The sequence below is a fragment of the Oncorhynchus masou genome, unplaced genomic scaffold, assembly GCF_036934945.1.
Source record: "Oncorhynchus masou masou isolate Uvic2021 unplaced genomic scaffold, UVic_Omas_1.1 unplaced_scaffold_1594, whole genome shotgun sequence".
Classification (NCBI taxonomy): domain Eukaryota; kingdom Metazoa; phylum Chordata; class Actinopteri; order Salmoniformes; family Salmonidae; genus Oncorhynchus; species Oncorhynchus masou.
In genome coordinates this window covers 16,577-31,660 of record NW_027006021.1, presented here as the reverse complement: position 1 = coordinate 31,660, position 15,084 = coordinate 16,577, and the positions used below count along the sequence as shown (strand labels likewise).

The 15,084-nt window shown below is 45.7% G+C and overlaps 1 pseudogene; it reads right to left on the bottom strand.

Moving 5' to 3' along the window:
* Positions 1 to 6,171: 6,171 nt before the first annotated feature.
* LOC135531463 (phosphatidylinositol 4-kinase type 2-alpha-like) lies at positions 6,172 to 14,546 on the bottom strand (annotated as a pseudogene).
* Between the last annotated feature and the right edge of the window lie 538 nt (positions 14,547 to 15,084).

Sequence of the window (15,084 nt, the reverse complement as noted above, 5' to 3'; positions counted from 1 at the left end):
GGGCGTGTCGTCACTTTCTTGTTCGGCTGTAGATGGCTATTTGAAGAAATCCAGAAAGGCTATTCAAGAAATGTACACTGCTCAAAACAATAAAGGGAACACTTAAACAACACAATGTAACTCCAAGTCAATCACACTTCTGTGAAATCAAACTGTCCACTTAGGAAGCAACACTGATTGACAATAAATTTCACATGCTGTTGTGCAAATGGAATAAACAACAGGTGGAAATTATAGGCAATTAGCAAGACACCCTCAATAAAGGAGTGGTTCTGCAGGTGGTGACCACAGACCACTTCTCAGTTCCTATGCTTCCTGGCTGATGTGTTGGTCACTTTTGAATGCTGGCGGTGCTGATAGGGGTGTCAGAGAGTGAAGTCTACAACCCACACAAGTGGCTCAGGTAGTGCAGCTCATCCAGGATGGTACATCAATGTGAGCTGTGCCAAGAAGGTTTGCTGTGTCTGTCAGCGTAGTGTCCAGAGCATGGAGGAGCTACCTCCGCCTTTGTGCAAGGAGGAGCAGGAGGAGCACTGCCAGAGCCCTGCAAAATGACCTCCAGCAGGCCACAAATGTGCATGTGTCTGCTCAAACGGTCAGAAACAGACTCCATGAGGGTGGTATGAGGGCCCGACATCCACAGGTGGGGGTTGTGCTTACAGCCCAACACCGTGCAGGGTGTTTGGCATTTGCCAGAGAACACCAAGATTGGCAAATTCGCCACTGGCGCCCTGTGCTCTTCACAGATGAAAGCAGGTTCACACTGAGCACATGTGACAGACGTGACAGAGTCTGGAGACGCCGTGGAGAACGTTCTGCTGCCTGCAACATCCTCCAGCATGACCGGTTTGGCGGTGGGTCAGTCATGGTGTGGGGTGGCATTTCTTTGGGGGCCGCACAGCCCTCCATGTGCTCGCCAGAGGTAGCCTGACTGCCATTAGGTACCGAGATGAGATCCTCAGGCCCCTTGTGAGACCATATGCTGGTGCGGTTGGCCCTGGGTTCCTCCTAATGCAAGACAATGCTAGACCTCATGTGGCTGGAGTGTGTCAGCAGTTCCTGCAAGAGGAAGGCATTGATGCTATGGACCGCCCGTTCCCCAGACCTGAATCCAATTGAGCACATCTGTGACATCATGTCTAGGCTCCATCCACCAACGCCACGTTGCACCACAGACTGTCCAGGAGTTGGCGGATGCTTTAGTCCAGGTCTGGGAGGAGATCCCTCAGGAGACCATCCACCACCTCATCAGGAGGATGCCCAGGTGTTGTAGGTAGGTCATACAGGCACGTGGAGGCCACACACACTACGGAGCCTCGTTTTGACCTGTTTTAAGGACATTACATCAAAGTTGGATCAGCCTGTAGTATGGTTTTCCACTTTAATTTTGAGTGTAACTCCAAATCCAGACCTCCATGGGTTGATAAATTTGATTTCCATTGATAATTTTTGTGTGGTTTTGTTGTCAGCACATTTAACTATGTAAAGAAAAAAAGTATTTAATAAGAATATTTAATTCATTCAGATCTAGGATGTGTTATTTTAGTGTTCCCTTTATTTTTTTGAGCAGTGTATTTCGAGTGCATGGGACCACACTAGTTTGGTTCGCCTAACTGACTTCGGCTAGACGCCAGCCGAACTGACTGACTTCGGCGAGACGCCAGCCGAACTGACGCATGCGGACGCATTTACCCTGTTACACACTGTTATGATGATTATAGATATGTCTGTGGAGGAGGAATGGCACATGGATGAATTACACTCCTGATGGTTTCTTCCCCTCTGCTTTGAGCAGGGTTGCCAGGTCCATATGAAATGACAATAACCTCTCAAAAACCCTCCCACAGATTCTGAAAACTAGGTCAACATTTCTGTTGCAGCAAGAGATGATTTGACACATTTCTCTAATAAACCCTTTTTCCCACAACTTTACCTAGCGAATTAAGAAGGAATGTCGACGTAATTTGTAACTACAGAAGAAAAGTTTTCCATTAAAATTATTGTTATTGGGAGCTTAATAATACTCTCCATGACATGGCAACCCTGGCTTTGAGGTAAGCACACGCGCCGATGACGTCAATGTCAGATCACACCTTGTCCACTGTGTGATCTAAACAGTTGCTGACGCGTCTCTCTCAAAGCCTGCGATTGGTCAGAAAGGGGTCGCCCCGGTCGAATAGGAGGGGATTGGTGTGTCCCAAGTGCTGCTATTGGTTGTCGAGAGAGAGAGCGAGACAAAGAGAGAATGAGATAGTGAGAGAGAGAGTTCATTGTGAGGGCTCAAACGCACACTACACAGAAAAACTTTGTTTGCTTCTCGTCTTTGACAGCAGAAGAAGGCTACTATAAAGTAGCGGAGAATGTCGATTTCCATATGGAATTCCATATCTGCGCAGTAGGCTACATCTCCTCAGAGCCTGAGCAGGTGTCAGATTTTACTGCGTTCACTTGCTGAAGGGGTAAGAGTTTATAATCTCTATGATGCTGTCACGCAGCAAATCCGCTTGACTAATAGCTCATTGATTTTGTTGTGCAGGTAACGTTATATGTTGATTTACAACATGTCATGCTATTTTATAAGCATTATTTGTACGTTATTGGTAGGCATACTATAAGCAAATATGTTCGATCGTGAAACATCTTGCGGCCCGCAGCAAACTGTTCGCCAAAATGCGCGCCTATGGAGCAGATTGCGTTTCGCTGCGGGGTGGGAAGGTCAATTATAATTCAGACATAACTAGGCATTCCCGCATTTCAGTGGCTCCCCCTGTGACTGTCAAGCATAATAATGATTGTTGGTCCTTGATGTAGGCTATTATCTATGATATTCATCAAGTTACTCATTATGTAAACAATTGGTCATTTTATATACTGCTTATAATTACATGATTTTACACTAGGTTGACTAATGTTAGCGCATCAGACAGTGTCATGCTTCATTGTATCTGTGGCCAGTCCTGTGTCTATGAAAATGAAACCATGACCTCCGCCTAATAGACACCACGCTCTCTCATTAAACGTTGCTTTGTGTAACCTTTGCTTTCACTTTATTTCTGTCAACATCAGTATTTCAGACAGTGCCAGTGTTATACTAATACAAGTGCCTTGTAATATAGTTGAACTATAAGATAATGTCTCACTGTTGCTTAGTAACAACACAAAGGGCCTCAGTCCAACATCCACTCTTTATCCCTTGTTGGAATCAACAACCAGCTTTTAAACGTTCTGTTCTCCCCTCATCTCTCCCTCTCCCTCCTTCCTCTTTCCCTCGCTCTCCCCGTCTCTCTCCTTCCTCTCCCTCCTCTCTAAGCAGGCTTACACTGCATGTGTGCGTGTGTTTCCTTGACAACCTACAGAGTGTCTTTGGCTACATCCAAAATGGCACCCTATTCTCATGTAGTGCACTACTTCTGACCAGGGCCCAGAGTGCACTATATAGGGAATAGGGTGCTATTTTGGGATGCAGACATTGTGTGGTCTGAGGCTCAAGGATAATGCTGTCATCCACAAACAGACTATCTAGGTTGCTGGGCAGTTGCCAGCCCAGGTCAGGGGCTAGCGACATTTAGCTAATGATTGATGTCTGTTTGTTTGCAGGTGCTGACGGAGTTGTCTTGGAATCCCTCTATTCTTTCAATTCATCTCTCATCAACCTGATCTCCCTACTACTACCTCATCCCTCCCTCTCTCCTCCTCACCCCTCCATCTCCCCTCTCTCAGAGGGTTATGGAGGACCCGGAACCCCCCTCTGTGGTGGATGGTCCGTCCCTGCTCTGGCAGCCTGAAAAGAGGCGAAGCAGGAAGTCGGGATGTTCCAACATCTTCGCGGGGGTAAATCTGCGTCAGCTAAGACGGCTGTTCCATGTGGCCGGGGACCGGGACCCAGAGCAGCGGGCAAGACTGGTGTGGGGCAGAGAAGAGCGAGACAGAGGGAGAGAGGGAGGAGAGGAAGAGGAGGAGGAGGAGGGAGAGATGGATGCAGGGCTGGCCCAGGCGTTGGTGGGGTTCAGGGTGAGAGCCAGAAGCAGGAGTGGTATCAGGACGGAGGGACACAGAGAACCCAAGTTGCTGAAAGCATTTGGACACCTCAGGTAAGAGAGGAGGAGGGAGAGAAAGGAGTTAGAGACAGATGGAGAGAGAGCACAACGAGAGAAAGAAAGAGGAGACAGAGAGACAGATAATTAAAGAGAGTGGAAACCAGGTCAAGGGTATTTGGTCTGGCATCAACAGACAGATCAGCTCAAATCCTTTAACTACATCCTCCACCTGACTCTCCACATTTAACTTACGTTTAACTGACAGATCGATTAAATTTGTGCTAGTCAGGCTTCTAATGATCCCTATGGTCTCTTCTTCTATCCCATGTCAGTGTTTGCACATCTGAGGCCCTATGTATCAAGCATCTCATAGTAGGAGTGCTGATCTTGGATCAGATCCCCCATATCCATCTAATCTTATTCTTTGTGATCCAAAAGGCAAAACTTGATCCCAAATCAGCACTACTACTTTGAAAGCTTTGATACATACAGGCCTTGAAGCAACCGCATAGGTAGAAGTAGGGTTGGGCCTGAAATACCACTTCCAGATATGTTTCCACTGTGACTTTGTTTTAAAGAGACGTCCCTCTCTCCTTCCCTCCCACTTTCCCTTCTCTCTATCCCTCACTCTTTCCTTCCCTCCCATTTATGCTCTCCCTCCCTCCCCTATTCGCACTCTCTTTCCTCTCAGGATTAAGGAGGGTTTGGACCACCCTGAGGAGGACAATGAAGAGGAGGACCCCAGTGATATTGGAGAGCTGGACCCCCTCCCTGGAGGGTCGACAGGCGCAGAGGGGGGCGCCCCATTGACGGACGCACAGAGGCCCTCAGAGAGACCCCATTTGGAGAGGCTGGGGGCCGCGACGAGGCAGGAGGGAACCAGGGACCCAGAACGCTACCTCCATCGCATTCTACACTGAGCCAATGGAGAGAAATGAGCGCTGGCCTGCTGAACTTAAAACGTGTCGTAAAGCTGCTCTGTGATTGGTCCTTTCTCCATTCCCACCAATCAGAGCGAGGTGTCGTTCAATAGAGTTGCCATGTGTGGAGTTAAATGAAGTACGTTTTCGACCACACTGTCAACCTAACCTTCCTTGTCGAGATGTCACTTTAACCAAAGGAAGGAGAGAACTGGCAACATCACAATGACTGTGAGAGCATTATCAATCCTGCTCAGTCACTGTTCACTGCCTGATCAGAGCAGACAGACCGATCTACAACACTATCGGCAGGTGACTATGGCTGTGTTCGAGAGCTTCAAAACGACTGCAGGCGACTGTCGAATCTACAAATCACCTGGCATCAAATAACTCATTATTTGTAGTTCAGTCGATCAGTTAAATTTGCCCATGATACATTGCGGTTTTGATCCTCTCGAACACGGCCTGTGTGTGGTCCAAAAATCCCAAAGGCATGGACTTCGTAGAAAAGCCAGTAACACTAGAAATGGTTCTCTATAACAAAGCTATACCTGGTAGACAGCCTACAACTAAACCTGAAAGGACTTGGACAGGTGTAAACAACATGGGAAGACATTTCCACAGCATTAACTGTGATGTAAAACACTCTGTACTGAAAGTGGTCCAACAGTGGACTAATGAATAAAACTAAGGTTTAGTTTGAGTGAACTATCCATTTAAGGGTTATGGTTGACACAAACATGCAAATCTGTCAAAGTAAACTTGCATATATGTATGTGTGTGCATAGGTTTGTCTAACAAGTAGATGAAGGTCCTCACCAAATAAAGTGAGGGGAAAATGAGAAAGTCTTCTCTCTAAATAAAAACACATTTATCAAAACAAACGACAGGATACATGGTATTAATGTAATACAGTTTTGTTATAATCTTTCATTAAATATATTACATACAAATTATACAGTGCAAATGTCACAATACATTTCAGGTCAGTTAGAATCTGTGGCAACAGGAAGTCCTGATAGTGTGTTTTCAAAAAAAAACGTGTCAATCTTTCTCCCACAAGAATGAAAAATTATAAAAAGAATTACCAGAAATCAAAGTAAACAGAAGCGCTGGGAGACATCTTAAATGTATTGGACTACAGGATGGCGGAGAGGAAAATCTGAGCTACTTTTCCCCTGTTATTTTCAGAAAGGGGGAAAGTAGTCATTTCTCCAAATGTGGCCCCTAAAACTTCAATGCGCTGCAGTACCTTGCAGTTCCTCATCCGAAGACAAAGGGGGCAGTAGAGAGCCATGAGAGCAATGAGTCCGCATGGCTGCTGCTGTCCACAGAGTGGCCGTCTTAAGGAATGCAACACCACCTCTCACCCAAACCGGGGAGAGAGAGAGGCTTTAAAACTGCAGTGGCTGAGTTAAGTGTCTGTTTCCCAAATGGAACCCTATGGGCCCTGGTCAAAAGTAGTGCACTAGGGAATAGGGCCCCTTTTGGGACAACTCCATAGAAAGGAGTTTACTAAGCCCATCATATAGACTCCATTCCTTATAGGAAGATATATCATCATCATCTTTGACATCCACACAAGGCACAGAGACAAACAGACGGAAGGATATGCGTTCTCTTCCTTTTGTCCTCAGTCCTCCTCGTCTTCCTCAGTCATTCTCAATACCGTCTGTGTCCGTTGGGGAGAGGGCGGGGCGGTGGGAGGAGAGGGCGGGGCGGGGGGCGGAGAGACTCCACTCGTTTGCCCTTTACACACATACATTTGACGTACACACTTGCTCACTCCTCCTCCTCTACCACCGGGTGAAGAAGGGTCTCCTGCTCTGGAAGCTCTGTGTGTAAGACTCGCTGTTGGCCCTCTGTGGTGCTCTGGCTGTTTCTACTATAACTGGAGGCATCTGGACCAGCTGGAGGGGGGTCTTACTGTTCTTCAGAGCCTGGCTGAGGTTCAGGATCTAGGCCACCAGAGAGGGGGGGGGGGTGAAAGTGAGACCGACAGGTTGGATACTCTCCATAAGGGCATGACATCTGTGATGCATTGTGGGTCAATTGTGACTGACTGATCTACAAAGAATGAGAAGTTATTTCTACGTAGTTATTTCCAAGTTAACTTCAATTAATAGCCCAACATTTATTTGCTTCAATCACTGAACACGACCGGCGCTTACTAGAGACGGGCTTCTATTTCCTTAATGCGCACAGCTTTTGCCCAAAAAAAAGGTTGAGAAGACTACCACGTGGTTTATTGTGAGCAGTATAAACAGAGTAACACATCCATCGCAGGTTAGACTTGCAGAGACTAGACTGCCCAGAGGTCATGTTTCAGCACCATTCTCTCACTCCTTCAGTCTCTCGTATCGGCTGTAGTTGAGCCGAACACGTCAAACCACACCGCGGTCTCATCCAATGACATTACTCACCGACTTTCACTTGTAAACAATTCATCTAGACCCGGCTTTTATTTGCTGAAATGTGTGCCGATTCCCAGGCTATTAAAAATGGACAGGCGGCGTTTTGAGAGACTGTGTTTAATTGAAGTTTTCCGGGATATATTATTTAAAAAGAGGCATGGCATATTTAAAACATACCTGTCCTCTCATAACAGCTATCTGCCTGTGGAACTGCCCTCTGTCGAAACCTGGGTCTTTCTGCAACACACAGGTCAAGGGTCAAAAATACTCAAATAGAAACACCATCAAAGATTGGATAATCAATTCCGTTTGAAGTTGTCTCCCTCCCTCCCTCCTCCTCACCTTAAACAGTTCGTACAGGTCTTCCTCCAGATCTTTGATAAAGTTGGGATCAGCAAGTTTGGGTAGAACCAGCTCTCTTATCTCCTGGGAGAATGGAACCTTGGCTTGGGACAGCCACGCCCAGTAGAACGGGTCTACGATTGGTCAAAAAATGTACAAACTTTCGTGAGAAATGCAATGATTGGTCACAGAGAAGGTGCATTTCTATAGGGGGCTCTGTGATTGGTCAGTGGGAAAGTGCATCTCTACAAACTGCTCTGTGATTGGTCAGAGCATCTCTACAAGCTGTTCAGTGATTGGTTGAGGAGGCAGAAGGCGGTGCTTACAGGCTCTCCAGGAGTCGGGGTGTTTGAGAGGGAAGGCCAGTCCGTTGTCTATAGCAGCTAGTTGGATGATAGGATCCTTCACTACGACCCAGTCTGTGTCCTGGACAGAGAGAGTGGAGGGGAGAGGAGGGAGAGAGGAGGGGTGATAGACAGGGGGGTAGACAGAGAGGTGGAAAGAGAGCACTCTGAGTCAGACATAAGTGCATAAGAGTTCACCCCCAGAACAGACACCGAAAAAGGAACAGACACACACACAAGGTTTCAGTGCCTGTTCTGGTGTGTGTGTGTGTGCTTACCCGGTTTCCCTGGTCCATGGGACAGTCATATTTTAGAAGCCAGTTATCGTTTCCCCGATCTGTGGAGACAGAGAGACAGAGAGGTGTTAGAGTTTAATGCACCTTCCACATCACCATTTCACACAGGTGTCAGCCGGCCTGCTTGTCCTTCTTCACCGTCGTTGCCTTGGTTACGTACCTGTGTTCCTGATGATGTAATCGAGGACCACCAGCCTCTCAAACTGTAGTTGCATCTGTCTATTGGTGTTCTCTGGCAAGGGGTCTGCCTCAAACCTCCGCAGCCAGAAGTCTGCATCCTTAAAGCCCTCAACGAAGATCTGGAACGAACCCAACTGGAGGACAGGAGGAGAGAGCGAGAGAGCGGAGAAAGAGAGAGGATGGGAGAGAGAGAGTGAGAGAGTCATCATAAATCTAGAGTAAATCACAGATCCTAATGGAGAAGTTTTAGAGTAAAGTCTCACCTTTAAAACTTTAATCTGCTAAATCTCTTTACGTCAATTAAGGATTCACTTTAAAAACCCTTCATCCTGCATTTCCCTCTGGGCGGCCTGTAGTTCAAGAATAGTATGTGAACTAAGTAATGTACTATAAAGGGAATAGTGTACCCTTTGGAACACAACCAGGAAGCAGCAGATGTACCTTGGGAGGCAGGCCGATCCTGTGGAAGTGTTGTCCCACTTTGGGTACCTTCTCCAGAGCCAGCCTCTTACCCCTGGACTTGACCCGGTCTATAGCGTTATAGTTAAACGTCTCACTGGCCAGGTACACAACCTAGTGGAGAGATGGGGTGGGGGGGCAAGAATGGGGTGGGGGGCAAGAGGGTGGAGAGAAGGAGAGGGGGAAGAAGATGTAGAGTCGCAATTTGTAAGTCGCTCTGGATAAGAGCGTCTGCTAAATGACTTAAATGTTAAATGTAGAGAGAGAGGACAGGAGAGAGAGAGTGTGTGTGAGAGAGTGAAGGAAAGCAAGAGAGAACCCTGATGCAGGATCTCCCAGTACCTGTGTGTGTACCTGCGTGCCTAAGTGTGTGTGTCTAACCACTACCTTGGCCCCGGGGTCTGTATTTAGTTTCTGATTGCACAGGCTTCAGGCAGACTACCCTGGTTCAGTGTGTGTGTGTGTGTGTGTGTGTGTGTGTGTGTGTGTGTGTGTGTGTGTGTGTGTGTGTGTGTGTGTGTGTGTGTGTGTGTGTGTGTGTGTGTGTGTGTGTGTGTGTGTGTGTGTGTGTGTGTGTGTGTGTGTGTGTGTGTGTAACCCCCTACCTTGGTCCTGGGTACTATGTTAAGCTCTAGTTTCTGGTCCACCAGACTGGCCCCAGCCTCTGACAGATAACCCTGGTTCAGGACTAGACAGTCCGTCCAAAACAGCAGGGACAACACAGCTTCTGGAGCCACTTGGTCCACTTTGGGTTCAGCTGACCATAAGGCTCCTCGTTCTTAGGCTTGAACACACCGATGATCTTCTACAAAGAGAAACAGAGAGAGTCAGAGAGAGATTTAGGTGGGCATTTTCTAATTGCAAACTCACCTGTGCTGTGAACAAATGTAACATTGGTAAAAGATGGGATGAGTGAAGTTACAATATGCAGAGACAGGGAGAAATTTCTCCACAGGTGCTGCATGTTAACTACTACCATGCTTCATACTGTAACACTGTTCTGTTAACTACTACCATGCTTCATACTGTACCAACACTGTTCTGTTAACTACTACCACGCTTCATACTGTACCAACACTGTTCTGTTAACTACTACCACGCTTTATACTGTACCAACACTGTTCTGTTAACTACTACCATGCTTTATACTGTACCAACACTGTTCTGTTAACTACTACCATGCTTCATACTGTAACACTGTTCTGTTAACTACTACCATGCTTCATACTGTACCAACACTGTTCTGTTAACTACTACCACGCTTCATACTGTACCAACACTGTTCTGTTAACTACTACCACGCTTTATACTGTACCAACACTGTTCTGTTAACTACTACCATGCTTTATACTGTACCAACACTGTTCTGTTAACTACTACCATGCTTCATACTGTAACACTGTTCTGTTAACTACTACCATGCTTCATACTGTAACACTGTTCTGTTAACTACTACCATGCTTCATACTGTACCAACACTGTTCTGTTTACTACTACCATGCTTCATACTGTACCAACACTGTTCTGTTCACTACTACCATGCTTCATACTGTACCAACACTGTTCTGTTTACTACTACCATGCTTCATACTGTACCAACACTGTTCTGTTTACTACTACCATGCTTCATACTGTACCAACACTGTTCTGTTTACTACTACCATGCTTCATACTGTACCAACACTGTTCTGTTTACTACTACCATGCTTCATACTGTACCAACACTGTTCTGTTAACTACTACCACGCTTCATACTGTACCAACACTGTTCTGTTAACTACTACCTTGCTCCATACTGTAACACTGTTCTGTTAACTACTACCACGCTTCATACTGTACCAACACTGTTCTGTTAACTACTACCATGCTTCATACTGTAACACTGTTCTGTTAACTACTACCATGCTTCATACTGTAACACTGTTCTGTTAACTACTACCATGCTTCATACTGTACCAACACTGTTCTGTTTACTACTACCATGCTTCATACTGTAACACTGTTCTGTTAACTACTACCACGCTTCATACTGTACCAACACTGTTCTGTTCACTACTACCACGCTTCATACTGTACCAACACTGTTCTGTTAACTACTACCACGCTTCATACTGTACCAACACTGTTCTGTTAACTACTACCATGCTTCATACTGTAACACTGTTCTGTTAACTACTACCATGCTTCATACTGTACCAACACTGTTCTGTTAACTACTACCACGCTTCATACTGTACCAACACTGTTCTGTTAACTACTACCTTGCTCCATACTGTAACACTGTTCTGTTAACTACTACCACGCTTCATACTGTACCAACACTGTTCTGTTAACTACTACCATGCTTCATACTGTAACACTGTTCTGTTAACTACTACCATGCTTCATACTGTAACACTGTTCTGTTAACTACTACCATGCTTCATACTGTACCAACACTGTTCTGTTTACTACTACCATGCTTCATACTGTAACACTGTTCTGTTAACTACTACCACGCTTCATACTGTACCAACACTGTTCTGTTAACTACTACCATGCTTCATACTGTACCAACACTGTTCTGTTAACTACTACCACGCTTCATACTGTACCAACACTGTTCTGTTAACTACTACCATGCTTCATACTGTAACACTGTTCTGTTAACTACTACCATGCTTCATACTGTACCAACACTGTTCTGTTAACTACTACCACGCTTCATACTGTACCAACACTGTTCTGTTAACTACTACCTTGCTCCATACTGTAACACTGTTCTGTTAACTACTACCACTTCATACTGTACCAACACTGTTCTGTTAACTACTACCATGCTTCATACTGTAACACTGTTCTGTTAACTACTACCATGCTTCATACTGTAACACTGTTCTGTTAACTACTACCATGCTTCATACTGTACCAACACTGTTCTGTTTACTACTACCATGCTTCATACTGTAACACTGTTCTGTTAACTACTACCACGCTTCATACTGTACCAACACTGTTCTGTTCACTACTACCACGCTTCATACTGTACCAACACTGTTCTGTTAACTACTACCACGCTTCATACTGTACCAACACTGTTCTGTTAACTACTACCATGCTTCATACTGTAACACTGTTCTGTTAACTACTACCATGCTTCATACTGTAACACTGTTCTGTTAACTACTACCACGCTTCATACTGTACCAACACTGTTCTGTTAACTACTACCATGCTTCATACTGTACCAACACTGTTCTGTTAACTACTACCATGCTTCATACTGTACCAACACTGTTCTGTTAACTACTACCATGCTTCATACTGTACCAACACTGTTCTGTTAACTACTACCATGCTTCATACTGTACCAACACTGTTCTGTTTACTACTACCATGCTTCATACTGTACCAACACTGTTCTGTTTACTACTACCATGCTTCATACTGTACCAACACTGTTCTGTTCACTACTACCATGCTTCATACTGTACCAACACTGTTCTGTTTACTACTACCATGCTTCATACTGTACCAACACTGTTCTGTTTACTACTACCATGCTTCATACTGTACCAACACTGTTCTGTTAACTACTACCATGCTTCATACTGTACCACTGTTCTGTTAACTACTACCATGCTTCATACTGTAACACTGTTCTGTTAACTACTACCATGCTTCATACTGTACCAACACTGTTCTGTTAACTACTACCATGCTTCATACTGTAACACTGTTCTGTTAACTACTACCATGCTTCATACTGTACCAACACTGTTCTGTTCACTACTACCATGCTTCATACTGTAACACTGTTCTGTTAACTACTACCATGCTTCATACTGTACCAACACTGTTCTGTTAACTACTACCATGCTTCATACTGTACCAACACTGTTCTGTTAGCTACTCGACTGCCACAGGAGCATGATTCATGGCGGAGCAGATATCTGTGCTTATACACACAGGGTCGGTACAATAGACAGACCTGGCTGAATTCCGGTAGACAATGTGCTTGTTTGGAACTACACATACAGGAAGTGAAATCTGGTGGATTCCCCCACACGGCAGGACTTCCAAAGTCCACAGAGACACTTCCATTTTTAACCAACAAATGTGGTCGCATGGTGGAGTTTCAGATGATGATAAAATGTTGGGTAAGTTGCTACTAGTACTCGGTCTATGTCTGTGCACCAAGTCACCATAGGTTGCTTCTCCCTCATGTTTCTATCCAAAGATTAGATTGTGGTTACAATTCTCTAAAACGGGAGCTCATCAAATAGAAAGAGCACTATTTTCCATCCCAACAAACCTCGTGACAATTCATCATTAGTACCAAGAGTGTGTGGGTGATTACAACCCCATGAGTTCACAGCGCAACAATGACTGATTGCCGATGCAGACGGATAGACTGTGTTGCGTGAAGCTGTGTGGGAGTGTACGTGTGTGTTCGGGCTCTGGTTAAAAGTAGTGCACTATATAGGGAATACAGTGCCATTTGTGAGTCATTTTGACACAAAGTCTATCCGCGAGTCGAGGCCAACACATGAGAGTGAGTAGAGGGCACTAGGCTCCTCAGCTGGTGTTGCCAGTGACACAGCTGTTCCAGATAAGAGATTGGCTAGACTATAACTGGGTCAACTCTACTGTATGGAAGTACAGTCAATAAACAACACCAGAACGGGGCCATATTGGAGAGAACAAACAGGACAATGGAGCTTGAAGTTAGACACCTGTTTCCCCGGGCGGTTTCTCAGTGGGAGGATATATTTACAGGTCATACTGAAGGAAACAAACCACAGCCCTTGTCCTCGTTTAGAGTACAAAGTGACATGGGAGGAATTTACCTGCAACAGTGTAGCCGTCTGGACAATAAAAAGACGCACAAGATATCATTACTCAAGGATGATAACTACTGGACTTGTCAATCTCCCTGTTGTCATTCATAAACAAAACAAAGTGTCGTAGTTATCTCTGATATATGCTAAATATGACGACATGCAGTCCATAGCTGTTTAGGTGACCCAGCTAAATATGACGACATGCTGTTTAGGTGACCCAGCTAAATCGATCGATTGTGATCTCCTTTCAATGCTTTTCACTCTTTCTTACCCCTTGTGAATCTTTGACAAAGTAGCTGCCGCTGGATCCCTGGTAGATTCTCTCCGGATAGATCCCTTCGTCGATGGCGCGTTCCGCCTTGCGGATGATCTCTCGAAACTCGGGATCCTCCGAGAAGTCGTTTCTATGCGGATCCCGCGGTAAACCTCCTCGGTCCCGGTCCAACAACGGCTGTCTCTCCCGGCTGCGCTCCGGACTCCCGGCCGGGATGCGAACCACCGAGCCCGGCGTGCCTCCAAATCCGCCCCGGGGACTGGTGGGCTCGGTGGGGCAGAAGTCGTTGGAGTCCCGTAGCGGGGAAACCAACGGACTAGTTTCGTCCATACCGGGGTACGCGGAGGAAAGATAGGTAGAGAGAAAAGGGGGAAAGACGAAGGGATGAGCTTTTGTGTTCAGTCTATTTACCGATAATGTAACGTCACCGTTGTCAATAAAAAAAATCAGCTGACAGTCAGCTTCCGGGAAGAGGCGGGCCCAGTTGGTGATTGTTGGAGTGTTTGGCCAATCAGAGCTATCATCCGGCCGTCAAGGTTCTTTGTGCACGCAACTATTGGCTGGAATCATAACGCCCCCTTGAAGCACGTGACAAAAAGTGCCACACAATTTAAATACAAGACAACAAATCAAAACTCTTTATAAATCAGTGGTATTCAAACGTTTTCATCGGGGACCGATGTCCATCAGATTTTCCACTAATGCTCCTTATATGACACATCACTGTACTCTTCTGTAAACTGACCGTATCTGTATACCAGTCGCAAGACCCACTGGTTGATGCTTATTTATAAAACCCTCTTAGGCCTCACTCCCCCCTATCTGAGATATCTACTGCAGCCCTCATCCTCCACATACAAAACCCGTTCTGCCAGTCACATTCTGTTAGAGTCCCCAAAGGACACATCCCTGGGACGTGTTTTTTAATACATTTTGACGACCACACTGCAGTTCCCCGGACCACCACTAGGAGTAGCGACCTCGACTTTGAATGT